This window comes from Mesoplodon bidens (assembly GCF_964165515.1).
Source record: "Mesoplodon bidens genome assembly, chromosome: 13".
NCBI classification, from domain to species: domain Eukaryota; kingdom Metazoa; phylum Chordata; class Mammalia; order Artiodactyla; family Ziphiidae; genus Mesoplodon; species Mesoplodon bidens.
The window spans coordinates 65,669,264-65,694,137 of record NC_138169.1 but is presented as its reverse complement, the minus strand read 5'-3'; the positions used below and the strand labels follow the sequence as shown (position 1 = coordinate 65,694,137).

Here is a 24,874-nt window from a genome sequence, read left to right as displayed (position 1 = left end):
CTTTAGAATTTTTTTCTTTTTTTCTTTTTTTTTTTTTTTTTTTGTGGTACACGGGCCTCTCACTGCTGTGACCTCTCCCGTTGCGGAGCACAGGCTCCGGACGCACAGGCTCAGCGGCCATGGCTCACGGGCCCAGCCGCTCCGCGGCATGTGGGATCTTCCCGGACCGGGGCACGAACCCGTGTCCCCTGCATCGGCAAGCGGACTCTCAACCACTGCGCCACCAGGGAAGCCCTAGAATTTTTTTCTGAATTGCCTCTCTGAAGTCCTAATGAAATTTGAATATCCCAGATACACTGAATATCTGTTTATGTGCTATGGCCTTTTTGAGGGCCACACATCATTATAATATCTATGAAGTTTTTCACCTCTTAAGAACCAATTTTCACCCTCTTGAGGGTGATATCGACTTCCCCCCATCGAGAATGCATATTTTATTTTATTTATTTTTTATTTTTTTATTTTTGGCCACACTGCACAGCATGTGGGATCTGAGTTCCCTGACCAAGGATCAAACCCATGCCGCTTGCAGTGGAAGCTTGGAGTCCTAACCACTGGACCACCAGGGAATTCCCGAGAATGCATATTTTAAAGGAATTATTTTTTGAAATAAAAAAGTAGGTTTTTAAGATTTATCATCACAGAATCTGAGTCTATGTGGGGATATCGTTGGAAATGTGCCACTTGCCTGTGGCCCAAAAGGGAGAGACAGGTATTTGTGAGAAAACAGGCTCCTGGCCTCTGTTGTGCACAAGTGCAGCATCCAAAATTGTAATATAGATTTAGAAATGAGAGCCACCAAAGCCTGTTGTGACTTGGTCTGGTGACGTGCAGCCTGGAAGGTAGGGCTGAGACAACTGAGGAATCACTGACAGGGAAGGGCATGGGAAAAATGTCCCAGGCAAGTTGAACTCTTGTGACAGACACAGCTCTTTGCATGCCTGGTATCCTTTCTCTCCTTCCTTTCCAATATTGTTGGGGGCAGGGTGTGCCCAGCTTAGTTTTCCGGCACTTTGGGAACTAAATATGGCTCTGTGACACAGTCTGAGCCAATTACACGTAAGCGGAAGTCATGAGCTTGCAGAGCACGTACCTTCAGCCCGTTGCCCTTGACCCTTCTCTCCCTTCCTGGACGTGGAGGCAGTGTTTGGGCCATGTTGAACCTATGAAGATGGGTGCCACACACGAAGAACAGTGTCCCAGCAGTGTGGGACACTGATAATGTTATAGAGCCATTACACCAACCCTGGATGGCTTATCTTTGGATTTCTCCTTATGTGAAAAGAGCAAACAGTTATTTCGGTTAAGCCACTGTGGCTATTAGCTTTCTGTTACTTATGGTCACATGTGGGAAGGGGAACACATATACTGCCTACTGTTTGCTTATCACAGTATGTGTGGTGCTTCATGTGTTCCTGATTTAATTTTAAAAGTAGCACTACCTCTATTATGTTTGTTGTTACCAAATACCAGCAATTCTGTATATATCCTGAGTGAGCGCCTTTTGTTGTTGTTGATAAAATGTCATGGTAAAGTTAAGGGGGATGGAAATGATAAATCCCTTTAGATAGTAAATAAGCTGTGAATACAATAAATAGACCAGCCACTTAAACACTCTTGGAGAGGAAGCAGTGTTGTAATAAATCAAACATTTTAGTGTTTTATGTGTTTATACTTTTTAAATGAACTGAAAATGCACAGACAACCAGATGTCTTGTATTATGTACACTCAGCTTTAACCAGCTGCTGAAACAATTTCTTATGATTTAATGTTCTTGGAACTCCATCCTACAAGGAGTTTTGTCTTGGTAACAGTTTCCATGTGAAACCAACCTACTCTTTAAATGTTTCATCTACTATAACCATAGTGTAGTGTTGCCGATCAGCTTATAATTTAAGGAGGAATGTTAACCTATGAAAACTGGGGATGTTCTAGACACACCTGACTATCATCAGTCTCGCTATAAACGTTGAAGTTTAATGTTGGCATGCCAGTGCTGCATTAGCGGGTGAACAGCAAGAGGAAACTAATTTTAATCGCCGTCATGGGTAATGCAAAACTAGCTTAAACGTTTCATTTGAGACTATGAAATCATTCTATTAATATTGAAATGATTGAATGATTACCAAGAACAGAGGTAGATAGACATTTAGAAATCTATACGTTTTAACTGATACTTCATCATTAAGAGAACGGGATCAACTGTGGTAGTTTAAACTCCCAGAATTTGTAGGAGTTCATTTGTAATGAAAATGGACTTTTAAGTAGTAAGTGGATACTGCTTCTCAGTTTGGATTTCTTGATAAAATATTAATTCTCTGAGGTGTTAGTCTTCAAAGACAGATTCCAATTACACACCTTCCAGGAATCCTTCCTTAGTACCACACCTCTCAGCGTTTATATATGTATTTAAAAGAAAGATTAAGTCAGGCACCGTCTCGTGACTTGACATTTTTTAGTGTATATTGGGTTGATCCAGTAGAATTGAAATGTCTTCCAAAAGTAAAACCTTGTCTTTAATTGGTATACCTTCTTGATCTCAAGGAGTTGAATGAGAGAGGAATAAGGTACAATAAAGGTATGTCCCTCAAGACACTAATGGAGAGTGTAATGGAACATGGTCGGCAGGCCAGGGTTGAAAGCACACACTTAGAATTTGTGACACTGGTTTGCTTCTTTCAGTGTTACCGTGAGGGTTGAATGAGACCCCGTGCTTCTTCCCAGTGATGGAGTTTAGGTGGGGCCCTAGCAGCATAAGCAGTTACCTTGTATGGGCCTAATACTTACATTTTGAGGACTGCTTATGATGCTTTTTTATTATGAAATAGAGTTTATTTTGAGAACTTGAACTGGATGTCTTTCCTTGTCTTTTTGTCTCTGTCCGTTGCTATTGTTTTTGTCAAAGCTGTCACTCTTAGCTGTTTACAGTGGTGCCATTGTCAAGAACAGGCCCTACTCCTTGCCTCTGTGCCCCCTCACTCTGGACACGTCCTGAGAGGTCTGCTTAGAGTGGGCCTTTCTGTGGGCTCCAGCCCCTTCCTCTGAGATCCATTTATGTGTCTTCTCCTTTATCAACTTGTGAACTCAGTAAGGAGGATTGGGATGGCTTAATTCTCAGCCTGGCCCTGATGGGCAGAGTTTTTAATTCTATAATTTAAGAAACTTTAGTTTTTTCATAAGTTATATATTGATAAAGATACGATATTCAAACTGGATTGCCTTCACCGCCTTTTCCAGGAGTGTGTGTATGTCTGTGTCGTGGGACTTTGCTGCTTCAGTGCAGGGGTATCTGATGTCATCCGCTGACCTTGTCCATGTTACTCATTCTGCTTCAATAACGCTGGTGTCCTTGCTAATTTGGAACAGGCCAACCCACTGCTGTCTTCAAGGCCTTTGACCTTCCTTCTGCTGCCTTGCATATCTCTCCTCAGACATCTGCATGGCTCTTGTCCTGACCTCCTTCAAGCTTCCTTCTGCTCAAAGTTGTGCTTCTTAGAAACAGCTGCTCTGACTACCCTAAAATAGCACGCCTCTCATTTTCTGTCCTTTTATCATGCTTTATTTTTTTGTCCTAATACTTATCACTGCTTTTAATTAATTTATTTATTCATTTTTGGCTGCATTGGGTCTTCGTTGCTATGCGCGGTCTTTCTCTAGTTGCGGCGAGCAGGGGCTGCTCTTCGTTGCGGTGCGTGGGCTTCTCATTGCGGTGGCTTCTCTTGTTGTGGAGCTCGGGCTCTAGGCGCGTGGGCTTCAGTAGTTGCAGCAGTCAGGCTCAATAGTTGTGGCTTGTGAGCTCTAGAGTGCAGGCTCAATAGTTGTGGCGCATGGGCTTAGTTGCTCTGTGGCACGTGGGATCTTCCCGGACCAGAGCTCGAACTGTGTCCCCTGCATTGGCAGGCAGGATCTTAGCCACTGTGCCACCAGGGAAGCTCGTATCACTGCTTTTCATATTACCTGTTATTTCTCAAAGAAATTGGAATGAAAGCTACATGGAAACAAGGGCTCTTCCTGCGTTAACATTTGTTTTGCTCACTGCTGTCCCCTTAGTACTCAGGTTAGCCTGGCAAGTGGAAGACTCAAAAAATATTTGTTGAATGAGTAAATCCATGGGAGCACAACCTATTCAATGTGCTTAAATATTTTGTTTGTTTCTCATCATCTGGTCTATATGGAAACACAGTAGTATGCTAAGGCATATTCCATTGCAGATATAGTGGCTCAAAGCCCCTTGCAGTTAGTACATTATATTATAAACACTAGGTATCTTATAGACGTTAGCAGTGGAAAGGGGCTACTAGAAACCGAAACACTGAGAAATTACATCTGACAATATTTAAAGAAATGATAGATTAATTAGCTATAAATGCTGACTAGTCTGGAGCCATTTAGTTTAGGGATGGACAGTCAGCATTGTATCTCAGTAGTCCCCCAGATGATCCCTTCACAATATAATAATTTCCTTTTCATTAAGTTCATCCACAAAAACATATGTTATGAATATACTAAACTATGTGTATTTATGGTACTGGGCCCTGGGCAAAGAAAGGCATGACTTTGGAAGAGCTTAGAGGTGGATAGATGCATAGAAAGATAGCCCAGTAAGAGGAACAACTGATACATGCTGCAGTCATTGGGAACTGTAGTGATGAGCAGCGGCTAGGTCTTCAAGGAGGCAGAAAGGAGCTGCATAGGGACCTCTTGGATGCGTCTAATGTGTTTGGAGAATCACAAGTCTATTCGTTTGATTAGAGTGGAGGGTTTGTGGGAGACTAGGGCTGGAGAAGCTATGTGGTTTGATGGAGTAAAGACTTGCATGTTAAAAGGACTAAATGTTTGATTAGGTTTAGGGTTCTCTTTATTAAGATATAAAAGAACATAATATATATATTTTAGAGCTAGTTCTCTGAAATCAATTTTGGATGTATTTGGGGAGGGATGAAACTGATTAAGAATCTTATTGGTAAAATTAACTTTACTAGATTTATGAAATGTAATTAAATGATATAAAATATACATTTATTCGACCCATAGTTGTTAGTATTGGCTTAGATGTTATACTTTGGAAAATCTGAATATTGAAAACTTTTGGTGGCAGTGGTGAAGTAGGTGGTTCAAGAACCTGAAGAGCCATAAACAGTTTCTTTATGAAGTCTGCAAGTTTTTGAGAGTGAAGGAACTGGAGAGACCCACGTTGGCAGTGAACGGCCTGTTGGGAAAATGTACAGCCCTGCATGTTGATACCCAAACTCTTCTCAAATCCAGCCTCAGCAGAGTAGGTAGCTAAAACAAGTCAGCATTTAAGTTTTAGGTGCTGTAAAGTAAACATCTGGTGTAGCTTTCTGGTTGAATTAGATGTTTAAGACATTACAAGCGCTGAATTAAAGATGATAGCATTTTCAAATACCAAGACAGAATTAAGTTCACAATAGCTTATTAGTTTGAAAATTGATTTCTGGTGCCTCTGGCAAAAAAATCCTGGTTAAAAAGTTTTAATATGTAAGCCATTACCAGGTTTATTGAAGAAATCTGACTGAGATATATCCAGTACCACAAATGTTGATATTATAAACTATGTGCTCAGATTGTTCATAATTGCATTATTGAATATTGCCAAGAAGTGTAGGAGACATTATGTATTAGGAAAAAACACCACTAATTCTGCATCCAGAAGATAGTGTTTGAATCCTAGCATTACCACTCATCATCATTGTCACTGCAGGCCTCAGTTTTCTCATTTTAAAATTGGGGTTCATAGATCATATACTGTCACTTGGAAAAGACATTTGAACACATCTGGTTCAGTTGTTTAATAGTTTAGATGTGGAGATTGAAGTGCATGAGTTTGGAGATCAACTCATGTAGCCATTGAAGGAACAGCCAGGCAAGTTGTTAGTTTAATACACCATGTCCTGAGCTGCAGTAGAGGGGCCTGCAGCTGAGAAGGAGCATCTCATCCTGGGATGAGGTGTGTCTAGTGCTCTCACTGCCTACTCTTTGCTTAGGATTGCGTTGAAGACCAAGTAATGCACTCAAACATGCTTTTATAAATTTTAAAATGCTTTATGATTATAAAACTGTGTTGTTTTACACATACTAAGTACTTAAGAAAAATAATATATTTGCTTCTGAGTCAATTTTCCTATTTTAAACTTTTCAGTAAAAAGTAATAGCACTTGGGGGCTTCCCTGGTGGCGCAGTGGTTGAGAGTCCGCCTGCCGATGCAGGGGACATGGGTTCATGCCCTGGTCCGGGAAGATCCCACATGCCGCGGAGCGGCTGGGCCTGTGAGCCATGGCCGCTGAGCCTGCGTGTCCGGAGCCTGTGCTCCGCAACGGGAGAGGCCACAACAGTGAGAGGCCCGCGTACCGCCAACAAAACAAAACAAAACAAAACAAAAAGTAATAGCACTTGGTCATTAACAAGTATAGTGGTCATAGGACGCAGCATGTCTGAGATTCAAAAGAACAAGGCTGAATAGCTTGTGTGGGAACTGAAGTAAGTTCCTGTTGGGTCAGGCTGCTTGGAGGAGCTTCTCTGGCTGCTTTGGAGGACTGGTTCTAGCCTGGCATTAGGTGTGAGAGATGAGCAGCAGCTAAAGCAGAGTCCTGAATCCTGACTGTCATTTTGCCTGTGTTTGCATGTTTCCTTGTAAGTTGTGGACTATTTAGAGGCGTATAATCATTGAGTTTTTTAGAACTAGAATTAAGCTTATTTTATACATTTTCATTTTGTGTATAATGGCACTGAAGTAGAGAGAAAGGAAGTGACTTTCCTAAGGTCAGTTTGCAAGATTTTTAGGTAGCTCAGCCCTGAAAATGTTGAATCTCTGCCTTCAAAGAATTTTTACTCTTATGAAAGCAGGACTGGTACAGGATGCTTTCGTTAATTTCTTTTGCTGTTATTAATACATGTATAGCAAAATATGAATGAGGTGGTTTGATATTAATAACTACAACTTTTAATTCTACCAACAGTCAAACAATTGATTTTCTTTTCCTTTTTAAGTTTTTGTGTTACTTATATAATTCTTTACAGAGTGATTTCTTTTTTGGGCACAATCCAGATTGCATTACCTTTGGATATTTAATGCTAGTCATTGATGTTGATGCAGTTATTTTATTTTATTTTATTTTATTTTTGCAGTATGCGGGCCTCTCACTGTTGGGGCCCCTCCCATTGCGGAGCACAGGCTCCGGACGCGCAGGCCCAGCGGCCATGGCTCACGGGCCCAGCCGCTCCGCGGCACGTGGGATCTTCCCAGACCGGGGCACGAACCCGTGTCCCCTGCATCGGCAGGCGGACTCTCAACCACTGTGCCACCAGGGAAGCCCGATGCAGTTATTTTAAATTGTAATGTATGTATGCACATGGTTTGGGAAGACAATCAAATAGCACAAAGGGCTTATGATGAGAACAAATCTCCTTGTCCTATATCCCTTTGCTCTCCAGAGACAGTCATTTTTCCTTTTTGACTCTTCTGGTGGTTTATATAAACCTTTACCCTTATCTTACCTTTATATGTATTTCTAAATAATATAACACTATTTCTTTTTTTTTTAATTAAAAGCTTTATTTTTCAGAGCAATTTTAGATTCACAGCAAAATTGGGCAGGAAGTACAGAGTATTCCCATACCCTTCCTCCCACACATAGCCTCCCCTGCTGTCAACATTTCTCACCACAGTGGTACATTTGTTACAGAAGGTGAACCTACATTGATACATCATTATCACCCAAGTCATAGTGTACATTAGGGTCCACTCTTGGTGTGTTGTACAGTCAGTGGGTTTTGACAAATGCATAATGACATGTATCCACCATTACAGTATCATAAGTGTACTTTCACTGCCCTAAAAATCCTGTGTGTTCTGCCTGTTCATCCCTCCCACCCCCTTAACCCTTGGTCACCCCACTGATGCTTTTACTGTTTCCATATTTTCACCTTCTTTAGAGTGTCATATAGTTGGAATCCTACAGTTTGTAGTTTTTTTAGATTGGCTTCGTTCACTTAGTAACATGCATGTAAGGTTCCTCTGTGTTTGTGGCTTAGTAGCTCATTTCTTTTTAGCACTGAATAATACTCCATTGTCTGGATGTAGTACATATACATACATTCACTTAATGCATATATACAGATATAGTCCTCATTTAAGTCTTAGAATTGGAGTTAAGTGTGACCATTTTAAAATTTGATAAAAATATAATAAATTTGGTAAAAACTTGTTCCCTAAAGGGAGTATATCATTTATAGTCCTACCAAAAACATTTAACAGAGCCTTGCCAATATTGTATATTATAAAATTTTTTGTATGCTAAAAATGGAAATCATACTGTGATCTTTATATGCATTCACTCATTACAAGTGAGGCTGAACATCTCTTTATATATTTAAAAGCCATTTCTAACTTTCGATGAAAGTTTAGCAATCGTTTCTAGTTCTTGAGAGCTCTTTCTCTCTGATTGTTCTTTGTTTATGAATGTTCTTTGTTTAAGCTGGCATAATTGCAATTTGGACACCCACATAACAATTTTGGTATATTTGCTTTATTATTATGTATCCACCTTATCAATCCATCTTAACTTTTGATTTTCTAGAATGTTTTTAAAGCCACTTTTTGGTTGAGCTTTATTTCAAGAAGGTATGTGGCTATATTTTATACATTTGATGCACTGTTACGTATATAGCAGTAGTTCTTCGAGAAGCCGTAAAAACATGGAATGGGTATTTGAGTTTATTTGATCCACTCCATTAATTTTTATGTATGATGAAGCTGACAGATAAGGTGACTGATAAAGGTAACGAATGACAGTTCTGATACTAGAATGCAGATTTCTTGGTGCCTAACCTCCAGGCACTTTCTGTTCCATTGTTAATACTTTTATAAATGAGTGTTACCATGTCTTTGATTGTATTAACTTTTAAAATTAGCCATTACTGCTATTGACCGTATCAGTAATACACTATACCACTTTTTAGTCTTTCCTCATATTTTACTTTTGGAATCTCCATGTTGGCATGACACTGATATTTCTAATTTTTGGTCTTAATCCTTTGAACTTGTCAGTTGTTTTTGTTAAACTTATGTTCCATTTACAGTCCTGTCAGTTTCTTATCCAATAGCAAGTCAGAGGAGGGTGGTTTTTTCTCCTGCATGTTCGTTGACTTTGACCTTAGCCAACACTAACACCCATTTCGTGAAGGCTTTTGTCTTTATCCAAGTGTTCCACTCTGCCCTAGCAGAGCACTGCAAGGTCATGGTGCCTTTTTTTTCTTCACATGAAATTAATAACTTGCTCCAACAGTAGTTTGTTCTAGGACATTTCCAGCCCAGATGGTGGAAAGTTCTTGTGATAATATGGCAGCCGAAGCAACATTTTGGCTTTTTAAAGTTGACTTTGTTTTGGCGATTGTGTAATGAAAATCTTCTGAAGATTATGCAAGGACATTAAATAAGAAAGATCTGTTGGCTTAAAACATTTTTCGTCTTTTAAAAACCACCACACTCAGCATGGTAGAATTTTGGTTTCTTTCAAGTATTGGCCTGTCTTGGCTCTTTTCCTTGATTATTTGGCACTTAAGATAGCCCAATTAATGGATTTAAAATTTCGTTTCCACAGGAATAAAACGTTGCTTTGAATTCCTTTTTTGGAGCATCATAGAAAGTTACAGCAAGAATTGACATTAGAGGTCATCTTGCCCAATGTACTTATTTACAAATAAGAAAACTGAGACCCAGAGGAGTTATTTTTTGAAGTTAATAGAGTGAGTTTAATAGAGAACTTAGAAACAGATCCTAGGTTTTCTCACTTGGGGTCAGTGACTCAGTGTACCACAATATGATTTAGTTTTTGTTTATTCTTATTTCAGTGTCATCAGATTTTAATCAGTAAATTTTGATTTTATAATTTATGATAATCCTCTATTTTTAGTTCTTGATTAATTTCATTTTCAAACAGGTGATACATTTATGTTGTTCAGATACGAAACACGTAAAAGTGTACACGAACAATCTCCTGGCTGTCCTTGTTCCTCATCTCTCCAGCCTTCCCATTTGTCTCCCTAGTAACCACTGTTCGTTCTTAGTTTCACATGTATCCTTCCTGAAATTTTTCATGCATATATATTCAATTACGAATTTAGATTTTTATTTCCCCCTGTATTCATATAAAAGGTTGGAAATTATACATAGTGTTTTGAATTTTCCTCTTTTTCTAGTTAGCAGTCTATCCTGGCAGTTTGTGTATACAAGCATTCAGAGAGCTTTCTCATTTTTGTCTTTTAAGTAACAACTTTATTGAGATATAATTCAAATACCCCAAAATTTACCCTTTCAAAGTACATATTTAAGTGGGTTTTAGTATATTCACAAAAGTTGTGAAACTATCACTGCTCTCTAATTCCAGAATTTCATTACCTCAAAGAGAACCCCTGTACCCATTAGCAGTCATTTCCCATTTCCCCCTCGCTCCTGTCCCAGTAACCACTAATCTGCTTCCTGTCTCTATAGGTTTGCCCTTTACGGACATTTCATATAAATAGAATCATATGATGTGTGGCCTTTTGTATCTGGCTTCTTTTATTTAGTGTAATGTGTTCAAGGTTCATCCATGTTATAGCATGCCCCAGTACTTCATTCCTTTTTATTGCTGAAAACTATTCCATAGTATGTATATACCACATTTTGTTTATCCATTCATTCAGTTGATAAATATTGGGGTTGTTTCTACTTTCTGAATAATGCTGCTGTGAGCATTCATGTACAAGATTTTGTGTGGACGTAGTTTTCAGTTCTCGGGTATGTGTCTAGGAGTAAAATTGCTAGGTCATATGATAACTCTGTATTTAACTTTTTGTGTAACTGCCCAACTTTTCCTCAGAGGTTCCCTCATTTTACATTCCCACCAGCCACGTATGTGAGTTTTGATTTCTCTACATCCTTTCTCATCTGTTTTTAAAAGTTGCATTATATTCTGTTGTAGGTCAATATCAGTTTATATTTAATCATCCCCCTATTGAAAGACATTAGAATTGTTAACATTTTTTGCTAATATCCTGTGCTCATTCTCATTTTGGCACCTTTATTGTATCTATTTCTAGGACCAATTTTACATTAGAAAGTTTAGTCCTTTGTGACATAAATTTAAAGTACATTTTTTTTTCTAAGTTTGCTTTTTGACTTACTTGCTTTTAGTATGTGTTTGTTTTTGCCATGATACATTTTTAAAAACTATTTTTGAGAATTTGAATTTATTGGGGCTTCCCTGGTGGCGCAGTGGTTGAGAGTCTGCCTGCCAGTGCAGGGGACACGGGTTCGAGCCCTTGTCTGGGAAGATCCCACATGCCGTGGAGCAACTAGGCCCGTGAGCCACAACTACTGAGCCTGCGCGTCTGGAGCCTGTGCTCCGCAACAAGAGAGGCCGCAACAGTGAGAGGCCTGTGCACCACGATGAAGAGTGGCCCCCGCTCGCCGCAACTAAACAAAGCCCTCGCACAGAAACGAAGACCCAACACAGCCAAAAATAAATAAATTAAAAAAAAAAAAAAGAATTTGTATTTATCAATCTGTTACAGCTTTTAGGCCTTTCAGGCTTGTTGTTATCTTTTTGGTCTCATCTCTTACTACTCTCCTTCTTGCAGATTTCATTCTAACCCCACTGACCTCTTTGCTGTTCTTTAAGTATGCTAGGTGTGTTCCTACCTCAGGGCCTTTGTGTGCGCTCGTCCCTCTCCCTGGAAGACTTTTCCCTTGCTTCCTTATTTCTTTCAAGTCTTTGTTCAAATGTGAACTTCTTGTTGAGTCTTCCTATTTAAAATTGTAACACACCTGTGATAGGTGTCAAATTTTGGGGTACTGAAATATGAATTCACTTTTTAATGATTATAACAAATTAGGTGAGTGTTAGAATGCTGTTTGTTTCTTATGAAGGAACAAAAATTTCTAGGTGTAAAACCTTTCAAATAGTGCTTAAATGCTTTTAATGACTAAATGCTTTTAATGAGACTGAATTTGTGACTCTGTACCCTTTGCCAGTATTTAAACATTTAACTTACATCTTTGGCAAGTGTGATGGTTGATTTTGTGTGACAGGTTGAGCTGAGGGATGCCCAGAGGTCAAACATTATTTCATTATTTCTGGATGTGTCTGTGAGTGTGTTTCTGGAAACAATTAACATTTGAATAGGTAGACTTTGTAAAAAAGATCATACTCACCAGTGTAGGTGAGCATCATCCAGTCCATTGAGGGCATGAATAGAACAGAAAGGTGGGGGAGGGGTGAATTTTTTCTCTTGTTTAATCTGAGACATCCATCTCCTTCTGTCTTTGGGTATTGGCACTCATGTTTCTTGGGCTTTTGCCCTCGGACCAGGGCTTTTCTGCTTCTCAGCACTTTGGGTTTGGACTGGAACTACACTGCTGGCTTTCCTGGGCCTCCAGCTTGCAGATGGCAGATAATGTCACCTTTAGCCTCTGTAATTGTGTGAGCCAATCTCTTATAATAAATTACTTTCTATGTGTATATTTCTTTATATCCTGTTGGTTCTGTTTCTCTGGAGAGCCCTAAATAATGCAGCAAGTGTGTCTAATTCATTGCTATAGCCTGAATGTTCGTGTCTTCCCAAAATTCATATTTTAAAACCTCACCTCTAAGATGATGATGTTAGAAGGTATGGCGTCTTCGGGGGACGATTAGATCATGAGGGCAGAGCCCTCATGAGTGGAATTAATGCCCTTATAAAAGATACCCAAGAAAACTTCCTTGCTGCCTTCCATCATAGGATAGCGTAGCAAGAAGACCCTTAATCTCTGTGACCCAGAAGCCAGCTCTCATCAAATACTGAATCTGCAGGTATCTTGATCTGGCCTCTCAGCCTCCAGAACTGTGAGAAATAAATTTCTGTTGTTTATAAGTTACCCAGTCTGTATTAGTTTGTTATTACAGTCCAAAAGGAATGAGACACTTAGATTGTTTTTCCTAGTTGCAAATCCTCTTTACTTTGATTGTTTACAGTGAAGTGAGAGAGAGGAATAATTAAGAAAACCTGGGACTTCCCCGGTGGCACAGTGGTTAAAAATCCATCTGCGAAATGCAGGGGACACAGGTTCAAGCCCTGGTCCAGGAAGATCCCACATGCTGCGGAGCAACTAAGCCCGTGTGCCACAACTACTGCCTGTGCTCTAGAGCCCGTGAGCCACAACTACTGAGCCTATGTGCCACAACTACTGAAGCCTGCGTGCCTAGAGCCTGTTCTCTGCAACAAGAGAAGCCCGCACACCGCAATGAAGAGTAGCCCCTGCTCGCTGCAACTAGAGAAAGCCCATGCACAGCAACAAAGACCCAATGCAGCCAAAAATAAATAAATAAACTTATTTTTTTAAAAAAAAACAGAAGAAGAAAACCTGTGGTCTGAATGGGATTAGAAATTGTCCTCAGACCATCTCTCCTGATTTTTTTTTTTTTTTCAGGAAATTTCCTGGTGGAGACAGCCAGTTTGAAGTAAATATTTCTCCCATTCATTTTCTTTATGCCCTTCCCATTTTGAAAATTTAAATTAAAAATAATAAAAATATTCACCTATAATCTCATCTTCCAGGATTGCTCTTTTTATTTTTTGCATATTAACATCTGTATGTGTATTCACTCATGATGCATACTATTCTGCTATCTTTGCTCAACGTCACATCATGAAGCAAATATTTTTTCAATAAAGTGTATTTCAAAAGCAGATGGGATGACTTGTTTTATGAGGCCAGCATAACCCTGATACTAAAACCTAACAGTGGCGTTCCATAAAAAGAAAATTACAGACTGATATTTCTCATGAATACAGGAGAAAAAGCTTTAAAAAATTAGCAAATGTCATCCAGCAATATAAGAACAGGATAATACATTATAACCAAGTGGGGCTTATCTCAGGAATACAATATTGTTAACACTTGAAAATCAGTATAAAATGCCACATTGACAAAATAAATTAGAAAAGCCGTATGATTGTCTCAGTAAATGTCGAAAAAGCATTTGACCAAATTCAACATCTATTCATGGAAAAAAAAAAAAAACCTCTCAGCAAACTAGGAATAGAAGGAAACATCTTCAACTAGGTTAAGGGCATCCATGAAGAACCTGTAGCTAACATTACACTTAATGATGAGAGACTAAAGGTTTACCTCATCTGTGATCAGGAACAAGCCAAGGATGTTTGGTCTTAGCATTTCTGTTTGCTACTGTATGAGGCCCTAGCCAGTTCAGTAAAGCAAAACAAAGAATAAAAGGCATAGAGATTAAAAAGAAAAAGTAAAACTATATTTGCCAGCAACATGATTGTTTATGTAGGAGACCCTAAGGAATATACAAAAACTACTTGAACTAAAAAGTGAGTTTAGCAAGGTTGCACGTTGCAAGATGATTATACAAGAATCATATACTAGTAGCAAACAATAGGAAACTAAAACCTTAAAAACTCCATTTTAAAATAATATGAAAAACATGAAATACTTAGTAAATTCCACAAATACGTGTACAGCTTATGTATTAATAACTAAAAAACATTGCTCAGTGAAGTCAAAGAAAACCTAAATGTAGAGATACATCATATCCATGAATTGGAAGAGTCAATATTGTTAAGATGTCAGTATTACCCAGATTGATCTACAGAGTCAGTTCATCACATTTGTACCAGAGTATTTTTTGTTTGTTTGTTTTCTTCGTAGACATTGACAAGCTGATTCTAAAATATATATGGAAATGCAAAGAACCTAGAATATCTGAAGAAATAATTGAAAAGGAAGAACAAATGGAATACTTACACTATATCACTTCACAGTGTGCTATAAAGCTACAGCTTTGAAGATAACATGGTACTGACCTAAGTATAGACAAATAAATCAGTGGATCAATATAGGGGGCCAAGAAATAGATCTGTACTTCTCTGGTCAATTGGTATTTTTTTGTTTGTTTGTTTTGTTTTGAGAAAAGAAGCAAAACAATTCAGTTGGGAAGGGAAAACTTTTTAAACTAATGGTGCTGGAAAAGCTGATTATATGGGAAAACAAAGCAAAGCAAAAAAACTTTGACTCCTACTTTCACATATAACATAAAAATTAGAAAAATACACACAATCTTGTTTTAGGCAAAGATAACTTAGAAAGCATACAGAAAGCAATAGCCAAAAAAAGAAAAACTTGATAAGTTAGACTACTTCAAAAGTAAAAATCTTGCCTCTTCAAGAGAGACGGTTCAGAAAAAGAATAGTCAAGCCACAGATGGGAGAAAATGTCTCCAAAACGTGTAGCTGACAAAAGACTTTATTCTTGAATATATAAAGATCTCTTACAATTTAAAAATAATTAGGCAAATATCCCAATTAAAATGGAAAAAAGATTTAAATTGATAATTCACAAAAAAGATATATGAATGGCCAATAAGCACATTAAGTTTTAGTGTGATTAATCATCAGAAAATTCAAATTAAATGCTATAGTGAGCTATTACTACACACAACTAGAATAGCAAAAATTAAGAAGACTGATAGTACTGAATGTTGGTGAGAATGTGGAGCAACCGGTACTTTCAGAAATTGCTGTGGGTAAAGAAGCCAATCTGAAAAGGCTGCATACTGTATTATTCCCACTATACATTTTGGAAAGGGTAAAACTATAGAAACAGTAAAAAGATCAGTGGTTGCCAGGGCTTGCAGGAGGAAGGGATATATAGACAGAGCACAGAGGATTTTTAGGGCAATGAAACTGTTCTGTATGATACTATAATCAGTGATACATGTTACTACATTTGTCAAAATTTATAGCGATTATAGAAATTACACAGCAGTAGTGAACTCTAACGTATATTATGGGGTCTTTAGGTGATAATGATGTGTCAGTGTTGGTTCATCATTTTTTTTTTTTTTTTGCGTTACATGGGCCTCTCACTGTTGTGGCCTCTCCCGTTGCGGAGCACAGGCTCCGGACGCACAGGCTCAACAGCCATGGCTCACGGGCCCAGCCGCTCCGCGGCACGTGGGATCTTCCCAGACCGGGGCACGAACCCGTGTCCCCTGCATCGGCAGGCGGACTCTCAACCACTGCGCCACCAGGGAAGCCCGGTTCATCATTTTTAACATATATGCTACTCTGGGGCAGGATATTGATGGTGGAGAAGGGTATACATATGTGGGGGCAAGGGTTATATGGAAATTCTCTATACCTACAGTTTTGCTGAGAACCGGAAACTGCTTTGAAAAATAAAATCTATGTAAAAAATTGCTGTGTTGTATAAAATGGTACAACAGTTTGGGAAAAGTTTTGACAGGTTCTTATGAAGTCAGATATCCACCTCTCTTCTCATCTAGCAATTTTACTTTCAGGTATTTACTGAAGAGAAATGAAAATATATGTTTGCAAATGACTTGTATGCAAATGTTTATAAATCTTTCTTCGTAAACCTTCTCATAATAACCCCAATATGGACCCAAATGCCTCTCAACATCATCATGTTGTCTCTCTATACTTTATTTTCAGTTATTTCTTATGACTTTATGTCCAAGTCACTAAATCTCTCTTCAGCTGAGTCTAATCTGCTGTTAAACCCATTCATTGAGGTTTTCTTTCTTTCTTTCTTTCTTTCTTTCTTTCTTTCTTTCTTTCTTTCTTTCTTTCTTTCTTATTTACTTATTTTTTTAAATCAAGTTTTAAAATTTGGCTATTGTATTTTTCAGTTCCAGAATTTTTTTCTAGAACTTTTTAAAAAGAAATACCTGGTATATTTATATAGTTTACAGGTCCTTGAGAAATTTTTGATTTGAAAAATTTGGCTTTTATGCCATAGGTAGAGTAGGCATAGTTGTGTTTGGTAATTAATATTATTATTGGGAGAGTTTTGTTTGTTTTATGAGTTTATGGTGGTTCTTGTTCATGTAGTTTTATCTCTTTATGTGCCTATTTTTGATTGTTTGCTAGTTTTTGTATTTGTAAAGTTGTAGAAATAGTTTGATAGAATGATTTTATCTTTCTTCAGAGGGGATTGTTTCTGTTGGGTGCCTTGGATTCTTCTTAATTCCGTTTCAGAATTTTTCTGGCCACCCAGGGAACTTCTGGGTTGTAGTCCATGAGATTGTTGATTTACTTCCTGCTCCCCCTTACTTCCAAGGTAAGGATCCCCTTGAGGATCTCTACCCTGTGTGTGGAGTGGAGTACTAGGGCTTACTCCCTTGGCAGGCTTGGACTCCAGTTTTTGTCCCCTAGATTGTCAACCCTGTCAAAAGCACTGCTTGGATTCCCAGCCACTGCTTATGGATCAGGAAGCATCCCAAGGCCAAAGCAGTTCCAGATGTCAGGCTGACCTCTCTAGGTTTTCTTAGTGCCTTGAATCTTGGCCTTGTAATTCTTCAGTATTTTACTACTCTTTGGTCCTTTTACAAAGTGCCCTTCCAGACCCTCCGTCAATGATTTTTGTTGACCTCATTGTGAATATTCTTCTGAATTTTCTGTCTGTCATTGCTGGAAATGGAAGTAGCCTCAATTCCTGTGATCTCTTTAAAAATTATGTGGTTGTGTAAGTTAATATATAAGCTGTGCTTTATTACATTTTTCATTTTCTAATATTGGTTGATTTTTTTTTTGGTTCAGCAAATATTTTCTTATGTGATGTAGACTATAGACTATGAAAAGCATAGTCCAAAGTCTTGAGTGATGAATATGAGTCAGCCAAGCAGTTTGGGGGCAAGGGTAGAGGGAGCTGAAGCCCTCACACAGACTTGGGAGATGTGCGGGAAGATGGTAACTAGGAAGATAATTGATGGATAGTTGCATTTTATCCATGTGTGTCTTTAAAACATATTTCTTAAATGGCTATTTCAGAGGTTGTCCTGTTTAGATAATTTTTTTCCCCATAGGCAGAACCCAAATTTGTGTTCACAACTTATTTTGAAACTGACCTTAAAGATATCAGTCATTTTCTTTCTTTGTTTTTTTAAACTTTTATTTTTAAAAAATTTTTATTAATTTATTTTTGGCTGTGTTGGGTCTCCGTTGCTGCGCATGGGCTTTCTCTAGTTGCAGTGAGTGGGGTCTACTCTTCGTTGCGGTGCACGGGCTTCTCATTGCAGTGACTTCTCTTGTTGCGGAGCACGGGCTCTAGACATGCAGGCTTCAGTAGCTGTAGCTTCCAGGCTCTAGAGCGCAGGCTCAGTAGCAGTGGTGCTCAGGCTTAGTTGCTCTGCAGCTTGTGGGATCTTCCTGGGCCAGGGCTTGAACCCATGTCCCCTGCATTGGCAGGCAGATTCTTAACCACTGCGCCACCAGGGAAGTCCAGTCATTTTCAATACCACTTATAATAGAAAATGGATTAAATGAGGGCATGCTGAGTAATTATTTTTGCTGTTGCTACTAGCTCTGTAACTGTAGCCCCAGGAGTCTAGTGAATTTTCTTTTTTTTTTCTTTTCTTTTTTGGCCATGCTGCACTGCATGCGGGATCTTGGTTCCCGAACCAGGGATGGAACCTGTGTGCGGCCCTACCACTGGACTGCCAGGGAATCGCGTTTTTCTGTGTGTGAATTTTTATGCAGAGCACTAAATCATGAATTAGTTTCTGGAAGCTGGGAGTTTCAGATATACTTTGTCATGTAAAATTTGTACATGAATGAATGTATTTTTCTTGGTTTTGGTAAACCCCAAATAATATTAATTTCTCACTGTGCCCAAGAGCACAAAGAGACTATTCAACAAATATGTGTGTACTTGTGGCCAGCCACTGTTTTAGGTGTCAGGGATACAGTAGTGAATAAGACATAGATTCTAGTTGTGCGTAGGGTAAGACAGACAATAAACAAATTAATATATTACTTCATGTTAGAATGTGACAAGTACAATGGAAAAAAGTAATGTCGTGGTATTTTAGTCAAGATTGTAAGGGAAGGCTCCTTGTGAAGTGGACCTTTTAATAGAAACCCAAAGGAAGTCAGAGAGGGAGTCCTGTCTCTCTCTGGTGGGAGAGCATTCTAAGCAGAGGGAACAGCAGATGCAAGGCCCTGAGGTGGGTGCATGCTTGGTGTGTCCAGGGACCAGTAACTAGTCCATTAGAGCTAGAGCCAAATGAGCAAGGATGGGTGAGTGATAGACAAGGTTGGATGGTTAGTCAAAAGTCATGCAGGGTCTTAGAGGCTAGGTTAAGGACTTTGCATTTTATTCTGAGCAGGATGGGCAGCTAGTGGATGGTTATTGTCCTTGTTTGAATATTTGTTACTCTGTGCATTTAAATTTTCTTCTGCTTTGTGGCTATAAGCACTATCTTCATACAATGAAAATTGGAAATTGGGTTCTTGACATCTTTGCCAAAAAAAAGGAAAAGATTCTGTTTTAGCCATTTCTAGTATCTGCATCTTTGTTATGTCATTTGAAGCTGTGCTTCATTGTGTACTTAAATTATCTTCTACCCTGCCAGTTTGTTGGAGCCTGCTTTAATCCATTTATTTGAACATTATATTCTCCCCAGCCCCCAAATCTGGTAGATTAGTATAACTTTGAGTAATATTTTCATGTTGGCTGGTAGGGAGGTTTTTGGTTCTTATTGAAATTAGCATCTAATTCTTACTAGCTGCTAGTGGTAGGCAGAATAATGTCCTCTCCAGCCCAAGGATGTCCACATCCTAATCCCTGGAAAGCTGGTGAATAGATACCCTCACATGTCAAAAGGATTCTGTAGATGTGGTTAAAGTTAAGGGCTTTTTGAGGGGGAGATTGGGCCTACTAGGATAATAGAGGACAGTCTAATCACATGAGTCCTTAAAGGTAGAAGAGGAAACCAGAAGGGTGGGTCAGAGAGAGATGCAGCATGAGTCACTCAAAGCCACTAATGGCTTTGAAGATGGAGGAAAAGGATCCTTGAGTCAAAGAATGAGGCGACCTGTAGAGCCTCGGAAGTGCCCTCATCTTACTGCCAGCAAGAAAATGGGGACTTGGATCCTAGAGTCACGAGGAACTAAATCCTGCCAACAACCCAAGTGAGCAGGAAATGGATTCTTCCCCAGAGCCTCTGGAGTGGAAAGCAGCTTGCTGACACCTTGATTTTAACCCCGTGAAACCTGTACTGCAACTACAGAACTGCATGGTAATAAATTAGTGCTGTTTTAGGCCACTAAGTTTGTGGTGATTTGCTAATGACAACAATATAAAAACTGTTGAAACATACCCAACTTCTCAAAGCAGATAACTTTAGCAAATTAAATTTGTTAAATATAGAATTTTGGATGATTCATGCACTCCAAATAATATGTTTAGTGCCTACTATTTGCCAGGAAATGTGGTAGGAGCTAGGAATAAGAGAGGTCCCTATCTTCACCAAACTCTAGTCTACAGTTGTGCAATTTTTAATTTTATATTTTTAATCTTAACGTAAAATTTTAAGCATATAAATGTAGAGAGACTAATGAACTCCCATATGCTTATCACTTAGCTATAGTAATTAACAACTCATGGCCACTTTTATTCCAATTATACCCCTTCCACAGCTACCCTCCCCTACTTCTCAGATTATATTTAAGAAAATTCCAGACATCATATCATATCTGGATAGTCAATTTTATATGAAGCTTTGCTATGTAGTTATTTCCCGTTCCCCACTGACATTAGAAAAGTGCAGACTTTAATTTTATCATCTTTAACAAAGTAACTTTATCATCTGTGAGTTCATTTGCAATCGTTAGCTATTTTTTTGTCATGAAATTTTGCCTGGGATTCCTTTGATGCAAATTAGAAAATTACGTAGATCATTTCAACTTGCAGAAGTGCTGCAGAAAATTGTTTTGGGGTTATAAGTCAATTTTAGTGAGTAGGTAAATTCACAAACATGGAATCTGTGAATAAAGAGCATCGATAGATTATACATGTAAAGTGATTTTTCCATTTCCTGTGTTCTTGATTTAGGTTGATAACGTCACCTTCTCTGAGTTCTAAATCTAGAAACCTTGGTCTTTCTTGATTAGTCTTAGTCTTTCTCGCCCACTTTAAGCATCCAATCTGTCACTGAGTGCTATTAGTTTTATTTTGTTAAGCGTCATTTAAGTCTTACTGCTCTTTTCCATTGCCATTGTCATTATTTTAATGGTGGTCCTTATAATGTCCTAACTGGATAATTTATTGCTGGTATTTTTTGTTTCTGGGATTAATCTGAGCATCCTCCCACTTCAATATGTCCTCCAACCTCTTATGCATCCCTTCATTCCACAATCCCTGATTTTGGACACATCAGGCATAGGGTTGAGTCAGTCACATTCTTCAGTTCAAGGGTCACTATCATCGTTGGTTTGTGTAAGGCCCATCTCCCCCTCCATTTAATATTAATCCATTTACTTATTCCCATTTATCCCCATTCATTACTCCTTTTCTTTCCCATAAACAGCCATTTTACTATGTTTAATGCATGCATTTTTTATGTATATGTCCGAGTACAAGATGTTATACTTATGTGTACATGTATTTTTCTTTTTTTTTAACATCTTTATTGGAGTATATTTGCTTTACAATGGTGTGTTAGTTTCTGCTTTATAACAAAGTGAATCAGCTATAGTGTACATGTATTTTTAATATACATAAATAGAATTGTGTTATAGAACTCTGTTTTTTGCTTTTTCCTCTCAGAATTGTTTTTTTTTTAAATTTATTTTATTTGTTTATTTTTGGCTGCACTGGGTCTTCGATGCTGCGCACGTGCTTTTCTCTAGTTGTGGCGAGTGGGGGCTGCTCTTCGTCGCGGTGCATGGGCTTCTCATTGCGGTGGCTTCTCTTGTTGCGGAGCACGGGCTCTAGGCGCACGGGCTTCAGTAGTTGTGGCTTGCAGGCTCAGTAGCTGTGGCGCATGGGCTTAGTTGCTCCGCGGCATGTGGGATCTTCCTGGACCAGGGCTTGAACCCGTGTCCCCTGCATTGGCAGGCGGATTCTTAACCACTGTGCCACCAGGGAAGCCCTCAGAATTGTTTTTAAGAGTTACCTGTGATGCTAAATGAACACCTAGTCTATTGCTGTTAAAACTGCCCCATTGTGTACATCCACAACATTTTACTTATCCAGTTCCTCAGTGCTGGTCACCTGGGGTGCCTCCAACTTTGCAACACCATGAATAATGAATGTCTTTATATTATTTATCTATTACTGTACAATAAGCTACTCTAAAATTTAGAAGTTTAAAACAACATTGTTTCAATTCCATATGATATCACTTATATGCAGAATCTAAAATAGGACACAAATGAACTTATTATAAAACAGAAACAGACTCACAGACATAAAGAACAGACATGTGGTTCCTAAGGGCATGGGGGTTGGGGGAGGGATGAGTCGGAGTTTGGGGTTAGCAGATGCAAACTACTATATATAGAATGGATAAACAACAAGGTCCTACTGGATAGCACAGGGAACTCTGTTCAGTATCCTGTAATAAACCATAATGGAAAAGGATATAAAAAAGAATATATATATATAACTGAATCACTTTGCTGTACAGCAGAAATTAACACAACATTATAAATCAACTATACTTCAATAAAAACAAAACAAAACGTTGTTTTACAGTTTTTTAGTATCAGGAATCAGGGTACTGTGTAGCTTGGTGCCTCTGACTCAAGTGTCTCATGAGTGTAGTTGATCTTATGGCTGGGGCTGTGGTCTCATCTGAAGACTCAACTAGGAAGGACCTGCTTCCTAGACTTCTCACTTGGCTGTCGGCAGGATTGAATTTGTCTAGGGCTGTTGGACTCAGTTCCTTACTGGCTGTTGACTGGAGGCCTTCCATAGTCCTTTGCAAGGTGTACTTCTCTGTATGTCAGCTCACAACAAGTCAGCTGGCTTCCCTTGGAGAAAGCAAACAGAAGAGCAAGAGCAGGTGCCCAACACAAGCCACAGTTGTTTTGTAAGCCAGTCCCCTCTCAGAAGTGGCATGCTTTCACTTTTACTGTATTCTCTTGCTTCTAAGCAAGTCTCTAGATCCATCCTACACTCAAGGGGAGGCAATTACACAAGGACACGAATAGCAGGAAGCGGGGATTATTGAGGGTCATTTTGGAGGTTGCTTACCACAGTCCTCAGACATATTTCTGTGAATTTTTCTTTGGCATATACATATTTTATTTTATTTTATTTTATTTTTTATTTTTTTTTTTTTTTGCAGTACGTGGGCCTCTCACTGTTGTGGCCTCTCCCGTTGCGGAGCACAGGCTCGGGACGCGCAGGCTCAGTGGCCATGGCTCACGGGCCCAGCCGCTCCGCGGCATGTGGGATCTTCCCGGACCGGGGCACGAACCCGTGTCCCCTGCATCGGCAGGCGGACTCTCAACCACTGCGCCACCAGGGAAGCCCTGGCATATACATATTTTAGAGAACAACATATAAATTGTTCTCTAAAATAACTGTGTTGGTTAATATTACTATCAGCAGTACATGAGGGTTTATATATCATTATGTACCTGCCAATACTTTACATTTTCTAGGACATCAAGGGATATTACACTGTTTTAAACAGACTGGTTTTTTGTCTTTTGCTTTTTTTTTTCCTAGTGAAGTTCTTGGCTTTTTCTTGGCTTTTTGCGGGAGTTGCTTGTAATATTCTAGATATTAGTTCTTTGTTCTTCTTCCATTTTATCATCTGCCAGTTAACTTTGTTCAGGGTTTCATTTGTTGAGCAATAATCTTTAATTTTGATGTAATTAAATGCTTTTATTTATTTACTTACTTAATTTATGCTTTGTGTTCTTAGGCTTTTATTTAAGAAGTCCCTTCTTGTGCTTATGTTACAAACTTATAATTGTACATTTTCTTCTATTAATTTTAGTGTTGCCATTCACATCCAAGTGAATGTAGGTCTTTAATTCTTCTGTAGTCGGTCTTTGAATATGTTGTAAGATAGGGAGCCATCATTATTTTTCTTTATGAAATAAGCCAGTTTTTCCCAGCACCATCTTCTGTACAATCTGTTCTCCATTGATTTATGGATCCATTTTATTGTATGTTTTCATAGAAACACAGGTTTGACCTGTACATTCAGTTCTCAGTTGAGTTCCATTGGTTTGTCTAATTTTTTTGTGTGTGCTTGCAAATACCATACCGTTTTTATTGCCACAGCCATGTAACATGGCTTGATATCTGGTAGAGGAAGTCCCTCTCTTCACTTTTCAGTTTCAAGATTGACTTGGCTATATGTTTATTCTTTCATAAAATGTCAAAGTCAATTTATGAAGTTTCTGAAAAAAACTCAATGAGAATTTTGGTTGTGATTAAGATTAATTTGTGTAGAATTATCTTCATGGTATTTAGTCATTCCATTCAGATCATCCTGTTTGCCCTTTATTAATGTTTTAATACTAATAAGTGGATGCTGGCCAGCAAAATCAATAGAAGATATCCTCTAAGTCAGTCAACAGCATCCTGGATCCTTTATTCATGAAATTCCCTTTACATTTTTGTTGCAAAGAGTATTCCTTTTCTATTATCGTGTATTATATGGCCTCAACATATTTCTTCCTCTTTGCTGTTCTGAGTTATGTATGCCTGGTACACTATGCTGATGACTGTTCAGGAAGTCCTAGTTAGTTCCAGTCAAAATCAGAGCAATAAAGATCCCTCCCATTTGTGATGTTCTCCCATTTGTGATGTTGTTTGGCCCAATTTATTTTGAAGGAGAACAGCCCTCTATTCTAAATCTACATTCTTTCATTAAAGTTGTCAGACACAGTATTTATTAATAGTCATAGTTTTTAGTTTTTTTTGCGGTACGCGGGCCTCTCACTGTTGTGGCCTCTCCCGTTGCGGAGCACAGGCTCCGGACACGCAGGCTCAGCGGCATTAGCTCACAGGCCTAGCTTCTCCGCAGCATGTGGGATCTTCCC

At 38.7% G+C, this 24,874-nt stretch overlaps 1 protein-coding gene across 3 annotated transcripts in view; it reads left to right on the top strand.

The window, feature by feature from the left end:
* DYM (dymeclin) overlaps positions 1-24,874 on the top strand; it is a 384,724-nt gene that overhangs the window by 76,710 nt on the left and 283,140 nt on the right. The gene's annotated exons all lie outside the window — the stretch shown is intronic.